The following is a 15731-nucleotide window of genomic DNA, read 5'->3' as shown; positions in this document are numbered from 1 at the left end:
AATTTGACTCCTAATTATTGCACTTACCAGCTTGTGGCCTTGGATGATTTGCTCAAAGTTTTTAATGCTTGGTTTTTCTGGTCTGTGTGACTTTCTGTTAAAGTAAATTATTTTAAGAAAGTTAAAAGTGATTTACATGTCCATCAGCCAGTACCAAAAATGCTTTTCAGTGTATCTGGAGGGAATTTCTACCGCTGCTTCTCTTTGCATAGGATTCGGAAATTTCTTTATCTAACAGAGGTTGCTGTTCATTGAGTATTACTCTGCCAGGTGCCAGGGACATTCTATAACAACATCTTACCTAATAACCCACAGAGAGATCATGATAGAAAGTAACTTCTGTGTCTAAATTGGTCAATGCAAACTTTTCAGCTCACTGCCCCTTTTTCTTCATCTTTGGGATCTTTTCTGGGTTAATGCCATGCCCAACGGGACAGTAACAAAGGAAATTTTCAAGTCGGTCTTTTTCCGGAATTTAAACTTAATTGATATTTACGAAATGTCAAGGTCGTGCTTTTTGCAGTACAGACACGAAACACAAGAGTGAGCCAATATTTCCCCCAAGCCTTGCACTAAAGGAGGCCTCCAACCTCATAAGACCAACCGGAGAGAAACACTGCATGCGGAATGTTCAGGCAGCTATGGGGGGACAAAGTACAAAAATCTGGGGACCCTTTTAGACACAATCTTTAATGATTCGCTTATAACACTTCATACTGTCCTTTAATTTGGTTGTTTTCCAGAACAACAGGAACCCAGCTGGTGGGCACCAGAGTTGCACCACAGTTTCCAGAGTGCTACTGGCTTGACCTGCGAGGAGACCCTCATGGAAGATATTCTGGGTGAAGCTGGGTCACAGCAGGAAACAGCAATCTTTCTGAGGGCTATTCTAATCCGTGCATGTATTCAGAAACTCTCCCACATGTCAGTTCCTGTGAGATAAAGAAAGTATAATGGGTCAGAGAAGCTCTTGGAAACAGAATACCTGAGTTTGCAACTCACTTTTATCACTTGTTAGTATACCCTTCAACAGGAACCGGAGGCAGGAGTTGATGCAGAGATCCTGAAGCGGGGCTACTTACTGGCTTGTTTCCCTGACTTACTCAGCCTCCTTTCTCATAGATCCCAGGACCACCAGTCCAGGAATGACACCACCCACCAACGGCTGGACCCTCCCCCAATCAACAACTAATTAAGAAAATGCCTTAGAGGCTTTCCTACAGCCCAATTTTATGGAGTCATTTCCTAAATTGAGGTTCTCTCCCCTCAGAGGACTGTAGCTTGTGAAAGCTGAGGTAAAACTATCCAGTGCACTGCCTTTTACAGGAGATGGAAACAAACGTAGAAACTCACCGGATAATGTGTAGTCCTGACACTCAGTCCTAAGTGGGATGTTTGCATCGAACTCCTCCCCTCACAGCGCAGGAAGCTGTGTGGAAGAGGAGGCAGAAAAAGTGTAAGAGTCAGAAGGGATGAACAACTCTCAGGCACAACAGGTCTGATGCGCATATGTACTGACAGAGACTGTGGCAGCCTGGACAGGGCCTGCACAGGCCTGAGCCTGATGGGTCCCAGCACTGAGAGGGGAAGTGGACACAAGCCCCCATCCCTAACCTAAAGTTATCTCCCAAAGGAAAAGTTAGTTTTCTCTAACAGAGTCTCACTAGGTATACAAACCCTACGTAAGAGCAGGCCTCAAGCCCAGCAGAAGATGGCAACACAAAGTGAACTCAGTGGTAATTTTGGAGGCTTTTTCTCATGTTTATTCTGGGCATTTTTCCCTTTACAGGTCTTCTGCTTCTATATTATAGTTTCTGGGTTTGTTTTTTGGGGGGTTCCTAGGTGTGCAAATGTGTCTTTTCTACATCTGTATGTGCTTCTTGTGGTTTTTCTTTGACTCTTTTTGTGCATTTGTTTCCTATTTAGATTGGTTTTGCTTTTATTGCATCTAATTTCATTTCTATTTTAGATACCTATTTGTTTCTTAATGAGAGAGAGAGCAAGAAGGGATATGGATTTGGGTGGGTTGGAAGGTCAGGAAGATCTAGTAGGAGCTGAGGGGAGGAAAACCACAATCAGAATATATTATATGAAAAAAATCTATTTTTAATTTTTAAAAAAGAAGGGAATTTGGGATGCCAACAAATGTGGGAAGGAACATGGGAATGCCTGTGGCCCTCCGCAGCTTCTAGAAAAGTTAGGGAAATGATGTTCCTGTACTCCAAACATCTTTCTGAAGACACATAATATTTCTGTGCTTTATATAGGCTTGAGCATGCTGCCTGTGAAGCAGGCTTCCCCACTGATCTGTAAGCTCATAACTCTTTTCCAGAGGAGTTGTGATGATAACAATGATCCTTGTCATGCAAAGTGCTGGTTTTCTGCCTGTTCTTCCAGCATTAATCAGGGGAGGCAACGTGGCCAATGTCTCCCAATCACATTACAACTCCAAGCCTTTTCAGTTATTTTCATCTTTGTCTTAATTACATCCCAGTCTCACAGAGTCAGGAATTCTTATTGAACCCAAAGATTATGAATACCTAATGCATAATTAGCTTTCCTCGGTCCAAATAGCAAGTTCTGTCACCATGTAACTGGACAAATGCAACAAGTTGCTTAAACTCACCCCTCAATTTCCTATCTATAAATCATATGCTGGTAAACATATGACTTAAAAATTTATAAGTAGATAAAAGGTGCTTGTTAGATTATTGTTCGTTGCTTAGAAGTATTGCTAGTTGAATGAGCTGGATAATACTTTTATCAGACGGCATCCAATTAAAAGATGGAACTCACGTATTTTTAACAACAAGAATTTAACATGAGAGAATACCCAAAACTGCCAGATTACTAATTGAAAAGAAAAACAATTCTAAGCCATCACAGAGACAACAACTTCAGGAAGGCAAAAGGGATAAGTGGAAATGATTAGAAGCTTGGAGGAATGGCCCACGGGCCTGGAAGGCAGAGTTCTGAGACACAGGCCCCAGCTGACTCTACCGCTGCCTTTTTGGAGATCCAGTAGAGTTGGCTTTAAAACTGGCAAAACTGCAAACAGAACTGAGCTGCTTCTGGGATGAACTTTCTCTGCCAGAGGGAAGTAACGACATCAGTGGATGAAACAAGAAGCCAAACAGAAGGAAATGAAAATTCACGGGGACAAGCAAATCATTACTTTCTCAGCTAGCCCTGCAATCTCCCACCGAAGCCTTTGAGTAACAGCCTAAATGGCTGGGGTGTTTGTCGGTGGTAGAATGCTTGCTGAGCATGGGGAGAGCTCTGGAATCTACTGCGAGCATCACAAACAAAGCGGAGGCTGATAGGACGTGGGTGGAGGAAAAGTGGTTTCCCACCCCTGCGCCACACAGCTAAGTATAGAGGCGACAGCAATGTACAGTACCCAATGATAGTACATCGTTTCTATTAATCACCAACATCACGACTACTGTTTTACAGATAGTTTGAACTCAGTGTAGTAAGAAATTTAAACAACTTATCAGACACACTGGAAACTCTCAGCCGCACCAGTGTCTAACGGGCTGGCCCTCCCCAGCCTGCAGGGCGTCTGCTGACTGACTGCATTATACCCTCAGATGCCATCTAGAAAAGGATAATTTGTATGCGCTGCGTGTGTGCCGTGTGAAAAACAAAGCAACTGATAATTTACTGCCAAGCTTGATGGCCGGCATTCATGGGGTCACTCCTACGAGAAGGGCCCACTGCTGCTGCTTCAGTGGTCCAGGCTGCTGCTACCACACACACCCTGCACGTCCCCCTTAAAGGTCTCTGCTGCCGAACCGCCTGTGGGAGAGCACTGCAAACGAACTGTTGTCACGGCTCTACTCCGCCCCAGGGGCCGCAGCCACACCGTGAGTCAGAACTAACTTTTCGGCCAGTGAGCTGCACACATGAGCAGCACTGGACCGAACATGGAGCGCAGACGAGAGCAGCAAAGCATGAAGGCGTCTAAAGGAGCCCTGGACTGCAAGTCAGACAGAATGACTGCTCTGCCCCGCCACTGCCAAGCTGAACTGTAACGCGGTGCTGGGCTGTGGACCCAGCACGGTGCTAGCTTATGATACTCAGGTGGGAGGGTCAGACACAACCTTTCAGAATACCGATTACAGAAAGCCCTGCCCATGGAAAGTTCTAATCCTGATTCGTTAGGAACAACCGTACCTCACTGGGGTGTGGTACTGGGCTACGGTACTGGCAAAAGCGGCCTATGCTCACAGAAACGCTCATCTTAAAAGGTACTCTGACTTCACTTGTCTGAAATACCGAGACTAGCAGTCCCCGGCCCCCAAGGACGTATGGAGACTGATACACATGGCATTCTTAGGGAAGAGGGAAAATCATTCCAAGGGGGAAAAACACACTAAGAGCATAATACGTGAAATTCATATTTCCACCTTCATAAATGTGTTTGACTTTTTATTGTTTTTCTAAATTCAATCTTTTATCTGTGCCCCATTTTTTTATTGGATTATTTGGTAGTTTGGTGTCTGGTTTCTTGAGTTCTTTATGTATTTTGGAGCTCATTCCTCTGTCCAATGTGGGTAGGGTTGGTGAAAATCTTGTCCTATTCAATAGTCTGTTGTTTTGTCTTAATGACTGTGTCCTTTGCCTTATAGAAGCTTCTCAGTTTCAGGAGGTCCTATTTACTAATTGTTGCTCAGTGTCTGTTCTACTGGTGTTATATTTACCAAGTGGTCTCCTGTGCCCATGCATTCAAGGCTACTTCCCACTTTCTCTTCAATGAGGTTCAGTGTGGCTGGATTTATGTTGAGGTCTTTGATCCATTTGGACTTCAGTTTTGTGCATGGGGATAAATATGAATCTATTTGCATTCTTTTACATGTTGACATCAAGTTATGCCAGCACCATTTGTTGGAGATGCTTTCTTTTTTCCATTGTATAATTTTAGCTCATAGAACCTTCGACTGATGGAAGCAGATACAGAGATCTAAAGCACGGAGCTGAGCTACCTGAGACCAGCCCAAGAAAGGGAGGTGGGCGAATATGAGCAAAGGGGTCAACACCACGATGTTGATATTCACAGAAACAGCTGATGAGCTAGTTAGAGTTCACTGACTCTGGACTGATCGCAGGCAAAACTGCATAGAAGCAAATTAGGCCCACAGAATGGGCAGTCTATGGGCTGGCAGTGGGACCAGGATTTATCCCTAGTGCTTGAACTGGCATCTAGGAGCACATTTTTTTGAGAGATACCTTTCTTAGCCTAGATATAGAGGGGAGGGTCTTAGTCATATCTCAAAGTGAAGTGTCAGACTTTGTGGAATCCCTATGGGAAGTCTTACCCTTTCTGAAAAGTGAATGGGGGAGTGGGGTCAGGGGAAAATAGGGGAAGCAGGAGGAGGAGAGGGTGTGGGAATGGGAATAACTATGTGTAATGATAAAAGATTGTATTTTAAAATTCTTAATAATAAAGAATAGAATTACCATGATGGCCAGCTAATGTACTTCTGTGCATATGCCCAGAGGACTCTACATCACACCACAAACATACTTCTACATCCATACTTAATGTTTCTCTACTGACAGTAGCTAAAATCCAGAATCTTCACCTCAATGTTCATCAATACAGGACAGATTATGAGAATGTTGTACACATTGTTGACAGCTGGACTGATGGCCAAGATTTTCCCTGGAGTCCTGATGGAAAGATAAAGAACACAGGAATATACTTAGCAGAGTCTGTGATGCCTGGGGCCAGGCTGGCCTTGGGGCAGCTAATAGGTTCAGATCCTAAGAACATAACTCTTTTCTCCCCATGGGGCTGTGGTTATCAGTACCAAGGCCGTTGAGTGCTTGGTCTGATGCTCTTGAGATACCCCATGTTCTCCTTGTGCTACATTGTTTGATGGACTTCTCCCTGACTTAGACCCATTACATGACCGTTTCTGCTGACTTAGCCCCATGTCACCCTGGAAACAGTATAAAGGTGCTGTGCTTCTCAATCAGCTTGCTTGGTATAAGATATATACATACTTACTATTTTCTTTATCTCGGATTCCCTGGAACTTCCTTCTCATTGAAGAATCACCTGCTGATCCAGGTCAACAGAATTTTACTAAGCCATAAAGAAAACTGAAATTATGAAATTTCTAGAAAAAAATGAATGCCTTTTGAAGTTATATTAAATAAGGTAACCCTGACTCAGAAAGACAGCTAGTATCCTATATGTGGATACTAGCTTCTAATGTGTGTGTGCATGCCATATGCATGTGTACACATGTGTATGTACGTATGTAGTTTGTAGTGTGTGTGTGTGTGTATGTGTGTGTGTGTGTGTGTGTGTGTGTGTGTGCGTGTGTGTCTGTGGTACAGGTAGTGAAACTAGAATTGTCAGGGGGATGCTGGGATGGAGAGAGGAGGACCCGAGGAACGACAGACAGAAATCAAGCATGTGACTGAAAACAGCAGAAACACTGCTAGAGTGGAGGAGTACAAGGCAGAGAGCATGGGAGTTGGGGAGAAGAGGACAGGGCAACAAAGACAAATTGTGTTTGAAATGACATGATGAAACCTAGTATTTTGTTCACAATTGTGATATTTAACCTTGTCAGCATGATGGGACTTGGACTCGCCAGGGAAACAAATCCCTGGCCATATTTGTAAAGGATTACCTGGATGAGGTCAATGGATGTGGGGAGATAAAAGAAAGGCTAAGATTGGGGAAACTTCCTCAACTTTTAGCACAGATAGTCACCATTGAACCTTTGAGAAGACAGCTATCCACCTTTGGACTCAGTAAGTCTCAATACACTGTTGAGCATCAGCCACATGGTGGTGGCTAGAGATCGGCACTGACAGCCCCTCATCATGGATAGTCCTCTACATGAGGACATAGGTAGGTAGGGAATGACAATCCAGGTAAGTCCTATGATGGGGACATACCATGTACTTCAAGATGGGCCTAGACTTCCGGAAGCCAGAGATAGGCCACAATGAAGGAAGACACACAGGACATGATAGGCAAAGATCCTAAACAATGGGGCCCACGTGAAAAACATTATAGAGCTGAGGGGGAACAAGGAATGTTCAAAGAACTGAGGGAAGCTTACAAAGCCATCATAGTTAGGGTGACCCTACCTAAGTTCATTCCTGGACATACAGGTGATCCCTGTACCCTGGCTAGTAGTTAGACAACAGTGGAGGACCAGTAGTGACAGTCAGATGTGAGCTTAAGATCAGCTCTGGGTGCCACATGGGGAATGGCTTGGAGTATGACAGGAGGTGAGAATACCGATTCTTCTTGCCAACCAGCAAATGAAAGATGATGGCAGTTCAAATCAAGGGGGTAGCCAAAGAGATTCAGAAATGGACTCAAGAAATGTTTAAAATGTAGAAACAGTAAGATTCAGCTGCAGGGATGAATATAGTTGACCTCATATAGAAATTAGGGTAAAGTGTCTAAGTGTCTCCCTTAAGCACCTGAACAGATGTTGATGTCCTTTACTGGGATGGGAACACAGGAAGCAGAGCATGTTTAAGGAGGGAAATGACAGAGTTAGGTTCAGTGTAAAGTATACAAGGTCATCCTGGAGAACACAAACGTTAACTGGAATCTCTTCTAGTCACCTACCATGCTGTGAATATCTCCAACAAAACCAACACTGAAATTTAATCCCCATAATGAAGATTAAGAAATGAGAGCAGGAACTGGAGAAACATCCCAGCAGTTATGAGCATTGAGTGCTCTTACGGAGGACCCAGGTTTCATTCCCACTACCAGCATGGCTGTCACAATTGTCTGGAACTGCAGTCCTAGGGGAAATCTGACACCCTCTTCTGGCCCCCATAGGAACTGCATGCATGTGGTATACAAACAGCAGGTGTAATACCTATTTATATTTAATCCCTCAATCAATTAATGGGACCAGATAGGTAGGACCTTTGAAAAGTGTCCTCATGAGTGAATTGCCCATTCTCAGATGAACTGGCTATAAAGGAACTATCTTTATCATCAATATATAAATAAACTGTTTAACACACTTGGTGTGCTGGATATTTTATGGCAATTTGAAACAAGCTTAACTTATCAGAGAGGAGGGAACCTCAGAGATTATGTTGTAGGCAAGTCTGTAAGGCATTTTCCCAATTAGTGATCAATGAGGGAGGGCCACGCCCATCATGGGTAAGGCCACCCCTGAGCTGGTGGTCCTGGGTTCCAAAAGAAAGCAGGCTAAGCAAGTCACAAGGAGCAAGCCAGTAAGCAGCAGCCCTCCATGGCCTCTGCATCAGCTCCTGACTCCAGGTTCCTGCCTTGCTTGAGTTCCTGTCCTGACTTTCTTTGATGATGAACAGTGCTGTGAAAGTGTAAACCTTTCCTCCCTAACTTGCTTTGGTCATGGTATTCCATTACAGCAATAGTAACCCTAACTAAGATACTTATGTCCTGTTTCAGGATGTGATGTCCTGTACTACCTTATAGAATTCTTGTAAGAAAGGAGGCCCTTACCACATATGACCCCTTATTATTAAATTCTTAAGCCTCAGGAACTATGATAAACACATTTTTTTTTGCAGCAGGAAGTTAGTTTTGTTGTTCACTTGTTTGGTTGTTTGGTTTAGTTTTGTTTTGTTTTTTGGTGATGTGGACAGGATTTCTTTGTGTAGTCCTGGCTATCCTGGAACTCACTCTGCAGATCAGGCTGGCCTTGAACTCAGAGATCCGCTTGCCTCTGCCTCCTGAGTGCTGGGATTAAAGGCATGTGCCACCACTGCCTGGGTACATTTCTTTAAAATTTCTGTACTGTAAGATATTCCATTGTTATAACTCAAAACACAGTAAGATAACATTACAAGTGTTGCTTTCCAACTTCAACTTATGACTACATCCCTACCTCTCCAAGTTTCTCAGCTATCAACTAGCAAATGCTTTGAATATCACCTTCCGTCTAGACTATTCTTAGCCTCATGTTTTATTGACTGATAAATTTAAATTTGCTCTCCTGCAAAATTTATCCTAAGTGAGAACAGGATGTGGATTACCAACATATATGTACTCTCAACTCTGTCTAAAACAAGCCATTGGTGCTCAACTGATATTCAATTAGTATTCAATTTGAACTGAATTTTTGTTTTGTTTTATTTTGTTCTGGTTTTTATTTATTTTTATGTATATGAGTGTTTTATTTTCATATGTATCTGTATACCATGTGTGTGCCTGGTGCCCTGTACAGCCAGAGAGGACATTGACTCCCATGGAACTACAGTTGCAGGCAGTTATCAGCTGTCACATGGAGCTGAGAATTGAACCTGGATCCTCTGAAAGATCAGTCAGTTCTCTTAACCACTGATCCATCTCTCCAGCCCCATTTTCTTTCTTTATAAAGCTCCCACTAGCCAAGACAGAGGTCCCTAGTTTTTTCAAGGTCCTTCTGTCTTTTGCTTCACACAAAACTGAGCAGTAACAAACAAAAAAATAATAATTTGAATTTTTATTCTTTAAAGCAAAATCTCAGTTCTACAAATCAATTTTCTTTTTTTTCTTTTCTTTTTTTATTGATAAAAGGAGAATAATAAAGAAAAAAAACAAATTTCCACCTCCTCCCAGCCTCCCATTTCCCTCCCCCTCCTCCCACTCTTCTCCCCCTCCTCCCACCCCTCTCCCCTTCTCCCCACTCCTCTCCCCCTCCCTCTCCAGTCCAAAGAGCAGTCAGGGTTCCCTGCCCTGTGGTAAGTCCTAGGTCCTCCCCCCTCCGTCCATATCTAGGAAGGTGAACATCCAAACTGGCTAGGCTCCCACCAAGCCAGCACATTAAGTAGGATCAAAACCCTGTGCCATTGTCCTTGGCGTCTCATCAGCCCTCATTGTTCGCCATGTTCAGAGAGTCCAGTTTTATCCCATTCTTTTTCGGTAATAGTCCAGCTGGCCTTGGTGAGCTCCCAGTAGATCAGCTCCACTGTCTCAGTGGGTGGGTGCACCCCTCGTGGTCCCGACTTCTTTGCTCATGTTCTCCCTCCTTCTGCTCCTCATTGGGACCTTGGGAGCTCAGTCCGTTGCTCCAGTGTGGGTCTCTGTCTCTATCTCCATCCATCACCAGATGAAGGTTCTATGGTGATATGCAAGATATTCGTCAGTATTGCTATAGGATAGGGTCATTTCAGGTTCCCTATCCTCAGCTGCCCAAGGAACTAACTGGGGACCTCAGCTTGGGCACCTGGGAGCCCCTCTAGGGTCAAGTCTCTTGCCCACCCTAAAGTGGCTCCCTTACCTAAGAATTGTGGTTCCGTGCTCCCCTATCCAACCTTCCTTTATCCCGATTCTCCTGTTTCCCCAAGTCCCCCCTCCTTCCCGTCTACCTTTTCTCTCCCCATCTCCCCTTACCCCCATCCCACCCCACCCCCAAGACCCCAATTTTCTCCCCGGCAATTTTGTCTACTTCCCTTAGCCAAGAGGATAACTATATTTTTTTTCCTTGGGTTCACCTTCTTACTTAGCTTCTTTAGGTTCACCTATTGTAGACTCCGTGACCCCTATTTATGGCTAGAAACCAATTATGAGCGAGTACATCCCATGTTCATCTTTTTGGGTCTGGGATACCTCACTCAGGATAGTGTTTTCTATTTCCATCCATTTGCATGCAAAATTCGAGAAGTCATTGTTTTTTACCGCAGTGTAGTACTCTAGTGTGTATATATTCCATACTTTCTTCATCCATTCTTCCATTGAAGGGCATCTAGGTTGTTTCCAGGTTCTGGCTATTACAAATAATACTGCTATGAACATAGTTGAACAAATGCTTTTGTCATGTGATAGAGCATCTCTTGGGTAAATTCCCAAGAGTGGTATTGCTGGGTCCAGGGGTAGGTTGATTTTCTTAATCAGAGTTTGGGGATATAACTCAGTGAAAGAATCCTCGCCTGGATTTCCTAATCTGAGCGTGTTAGCTGGGCCATCTTAATATGTGGTTGTTTTTTATTTGGATATCTCCATGCAGAAAGATAAAGTACACTATATCTATGAGGCACATGATATGCACGGGGCTCTTTGGGATGAAGTAGGCCTGATTGGAGAGGCAGGGATGTCAGTGAGGTACCATTTCCTTCTTCACTGAGTCAAACAGCAGGGGAAAGAAGTGGTAGACACTTAAGGTGAATGCTTTCCCTGGGCAAGAAATGTGAACAGGGCAGAAGGGTCACTATTGAGATCCAAATATCCACTTTCCCTGGAACCTTGCTGTTGTGGGAGGTCCTTCTGCTCCTCCAGCCTATAGCCGCTGAGATATCAGCCCATTGGGGCATGGTCTCTCTCCCTTTAAAAAAGCGGCCACTTCCCTCTCCTCTCTCTTCTTCACTTCCTGCTCCGCCAGCGACTAGACTCCCTTCCTGGTTGCGCAGAGGGCTGTTGTCTGGGACGGTGATCTGTAAGTTTTTTCCCCTTTAAATAAATACCACCCTATTAATCATAATTCCAAACTGGTGTGGCATTATTTGTGACTTACGCCTTCACCTTGCTTTCCTCACCACATTCAGGCTGAGTTGAATTTGCCTCCGATTAGCACCCCTTAAAACTCTGAGCTTCTCTGTCGAACATTCGACTCTATCGGAAATACCTGTTCAGGTGACCATCCACCTGCTACACCTATGTGCAATGTGAGGGCAAGAACTGTGTCTTGATATCTGGGGGGCCCTGGTATCAGACACAGTGCCTGACATATACGTCAATATATAAAATAGTAAATGTCTTAGACCCATGTTTCTCTGGCCACCAAATGTTAATGAAGGCACTTTGAAACTTATATGCATGGAAACACTCAATTTTACACAGTCTTGATTCTTAGCTCCACTTCAACACAAGACCAGGTCCTGAAAAGTCCTGGTAAAGATTTTTAATATGTATCCCAAATAAACGTGACTTTATCTCTGTTTGGCCATGTTGATTGCTTTCTCTTCTCTTGTCTAGGTCCATGGGACCCCATTCATGTGTGTTTCAACTCCAAAACTGCATTTTTCCATGCATACTTCCAGAAAGTACTGGTGGATTACACAGCATTGACTAGAATAGACTCAGGCCTAGGTCCCCTGGGATCTTAAATTCTAAATGTCTACCGATACTTCCTGTCCTTCAAAACCCCAGATACTATGAAGCTACCTCATGGACATACGATATTTTGATAGGATACATACTGGGGCTGAAGAGATAGCTCTTAAGTTAAGATCACTGGCTGAACTTCCAGAGGTCCTGAGTTGAATTCCCAGCAGCCACATGATGGCTCACAACTATCTAAAATGAGATCTGGTGCCCTCTTCTGGCCTGCAGGCAGAACACTGTATGCATAAGAAATAAAATCTTTTTACAAAATTAAAATTGTAATATATTGATAAAGCAATCCCATGCCAATTTAGAAACATCAGGAAAGTTTTAGAAGTTCAAATTTAAATAACACCTACTAAAGGGTTTCAGTTTGCCCAGGGCCACTGAGAATTGGTCATTTCCAAGGGATCTATAGCAGACACATCCAACTTTTGCCTGGCCTTCTGTTTCCATATCCACATAAAGCAGTGGTTTTCAGCCTGTGGGTTATGACGCCTTCCAGGGTCAAGTGATCTTTTCATGGGGTCACATATCAGATATCCTGCATATCAGATGTTTACATTACAGTTCGTAACAGTAGTAAAATCATAGTTATAAACTAGAAACGAACTGGTTTAATAGTTGAGGGTCACCACAGCCTGAGGAGTCACAGCATTCGTTAGGAAGGATGTGAACCACTGCATTAGAGCATTCCACCCTCCCTACCCCACTCTGTGATAGCGAGTGAGGGACAATATACCCTGCCCTCGTGTGGCATCTCTTACTGAGGTCTTGCCAGATTACATGCCACCTTGTGTAAATTTAGGAGCAGCAAAGTTGGGCGGTGGTGACGCACGCCTTTAATCCCAATACTCAGGAGGCAGAGGCAGGCTGATCTCTGTGAGTTCGAGGCCAGCCTGGTCTACAGAGTGAGCGCTAGGACAGCCAAAGCTACACAGAGAAACTCTATCTTGAAAAATCAAAAAACTAAAAAATTTTAGGAGCAGTCCATCACAAAAAGGCAGCTTCCCCAGCGGAGAGTCACACTCCGAGGTGCGCACCACAGGCAGGATTTCAGTCCTAAAAAATTTGTGACCTTTCCAGCATTGCCCCATGCTGAGGCCCAGATACAATTCCGTGGGTCACATATTAGGTGCACAAACACATTGCCTCATTTACGTTACAGCTGTTTTAAATTAACACTTCTGAATAAGCGAAACCACTTTCCATGGAAATTACTAAACTAAATGAAAACCATTTCCCAAAGCACTAATAGCAGCCCCAGGATCATACAGCATGCCCCAAATTCCTCAAATGTCTTCTGAGACTGCAACTTACTTCCTATGAATTATCTCTGAAGCTTTTCAAAACCTATGACTTCACCGAACTCTCAGCAAAGTCCCTCCTGCACAGTCTAAAGTGAAGGCCCCACCCCTCCCTGGGTGGGTATCAAGGGCAGAGCTCCCACAGTTTGCCAAAGTAAGATCACTAAAGAAATGCAGGCCAGTGGCTTACACAGCTCACAGAGCTAAAGTTCCCGGTCTGTCATTTTTCTCACGAATCAGGTTTACAAATCTCAGCCTAGCCTCTCATTGTATTAAAATAAGCCCCTCTCTACACTCTTTACCGTCAATTTCTTCTTTTTGAAGTCTTAGCTTTATGTGTTATACGTGTATGAGTGTTTAGCCTGCTTGTATGGATGGCATCACCATGTATCCGGCAGGTGCCTGGGGAGGTCAAAAGATGCTTGGATTCATCTGGAACTGTAGTTACCTATGTGTTAGGAATTTTCCCAAGTTGAGCTCTCTGCCATAATGCGAGCTCTCTGACAACGCAAAAATCCCAGTCAAGCCAAATCACAACAAGTCAAATTAAAAAATATCCAGGTTTAATGGGATTCTCAACCGGGGTGGGGTGGGGGCACACGAGGGAACTTTCAGTGGAAGCAGTTTAAATAGACTGGGGGAGTGGTCAAGATTTTGGCGGGCACAGGGACCAGGCCTCCATCTTTGGAAACCAGAGTCTGGGACTTACACTATGGTTTTATCTACTATATGGGTGCTGGGAGTTTAACCCAGATCCACTGGAAGAGTAGCCAGTGCTCTTAACCACTGATCTATCTCAACTACTTCTTAATGCCTGTATAGGGTAAAAGAACATAGACATAATATTTACAGATATTTTCTCCACTGTATCATTCAATAAGGATGAATTGTGTCTCCAAAGCCAACTAGGGCAGCCCTAGTCCTTAAGCAGATTTGACGGGTGCCTATGCCAAGTCTGTCCTGTGGAAAGTCCCAGGCTCTCCCTGAGCTTTCTGCAAATGAGATAGAGTAGGAAGGACTGGGCTCACATTCCTTCAGGCTCAAAGTAAGCCCCCTGGGGAAGCTGCTTTTTGTTGATCCTGGTACGGTGCGCGTGGCACACAGATCCTTGCACCGGTGACCCTGTTTCCTGCAACCGTACAGATACTCAGTATAGATTCAATGTAGACTACCTGCTCTCCAAGTACCTTTGACACCGTTACGGGATGACACCATTCCTAGGGAGAGGCGAACAAACATCTGCTGCGCCCAGATAGGGAACTGATGACTGACCAAGGTAAAGCTCTATCAAAGTCCCACTTGATGAGGTGACTTACAGGAATGTGGGTAAAGGGTCACTTACCCGAGCAGACATGATTCAGCTGTATCAGCCAAGCCCCACCCCAGCATGAGTTCACAACAGCTGAAAACCTGGAGCACACTGCACAACTTGCAGGCAGCCCAACAGGTGGCCGAGTGTCTCTTCCAGGATGCTCAGTTGTCCAGAGCCTCTTCTGGATCACCTGACAGGTCTTAGCTTCTTCCTGGTGGCTCAGTCAATGCCCCTTTTAAACGGCTCAGCTTGTCTGAGAGTGGCCCTCAGCACTCTTTACTGCTTATACACCCTTGGGGGACAGAAGGGCCTAGGGAATCTGGTCAGTTTCGTGGACTTCTTGAAGCTATTTTGAGTTGTTTACTTCCTGTCTTAATGAGCTTCCCTGCAGGGTGTAATGTCTCACCTTTGCTTAGAACATCTAGTTTTTGACTTCCTGGTGAGCATCCTGTCCTAGAATATCTTATTGTTTCACCCCTCTTTTCAATGTCCTATGTCTTAAAAAACCTTTCTCTAAAAGAATGGGGGTTTTAATATCAGAAGAAACTGCTACATAACAGACACCCAGGGAACAGCAGGTCTCACTATCCACACCAAGCACAGCACACCGACCTTGCCGCCGTCCCCTCTCTCACCTTCCCAGTCATCACCAACCTCCAGGTCCAAATTTCCCTCATGATTTTAGGTAAGTCAATTAATTTCTCCTCTCCAAGTCACCCAGGTCCAACTTCAGGCCAATTTTTTCAGGTTCTTTACTGAACAAATGGGTCTTTTGTTCCTTCAACAAAGGCCTTGACGTCATAGTTGGCTTCCTTTAACAGAACTTACCCTCCTTGCAGATAGACGCTGTTTCACGGGCCATTTATTCTTTGCTTTTCTGATAAACGTACAGTGGCAATCAGGCACAAGAACCCTTTCCTTCAGCTTCACTAAACAGAAAACACTGTCTTCTTATTGCATGTACTGACAATAGAGCACTCAGCTTCTCAAGCTTACAAAGTCCAGTTATCAACTCTCAGCTGGTGTGGACTTCATAGTTTACAGTGTT

The 15731-nt window shown here is 44.2% G+C and overlaps 1 long non-coding RNA gene across 2 annotated transcripts in view; it reads right to left on the bottom strand.

Moving 5' to 3' along the window:
- Positions 1-686: 686 nt before the first annotated feature.
- Positions 687-15731, bottom strand: part of LOC142847870 (uncharacterized) — a 56761-nt gene continuing 41716 nt past the window's right edge. For both annotated transcript variants that reach the window (XR_012910312.1, XR_012910311.1), the window contains one exon: positions 687-889. This is a non-coding gene — a long non-coding RNA (uncharacterized LOC142847870). The remainder of the gene's footprint in view (positions 890-15731) is intronic.

The sequence above is a fragment of the Microtus pennsylvanicus genome, chromosome 1 (assembly GCF_037038515.1).
Source record: "Microtus pennsylvanicus isolate mMicPen1 chromosome 1, mMicPen1.hap1, whole genome shotgun sequence".
Classification (NCBI taxonomy): Eukaryota; Metazoa; Chordata; class Mammalia; order Rodentia; family Cricetidae; genus Microtus; species Microtus pennsylvanicus.
This window is presented reverse-complemented; position numbering and strand designations above follow the sequence as displayed.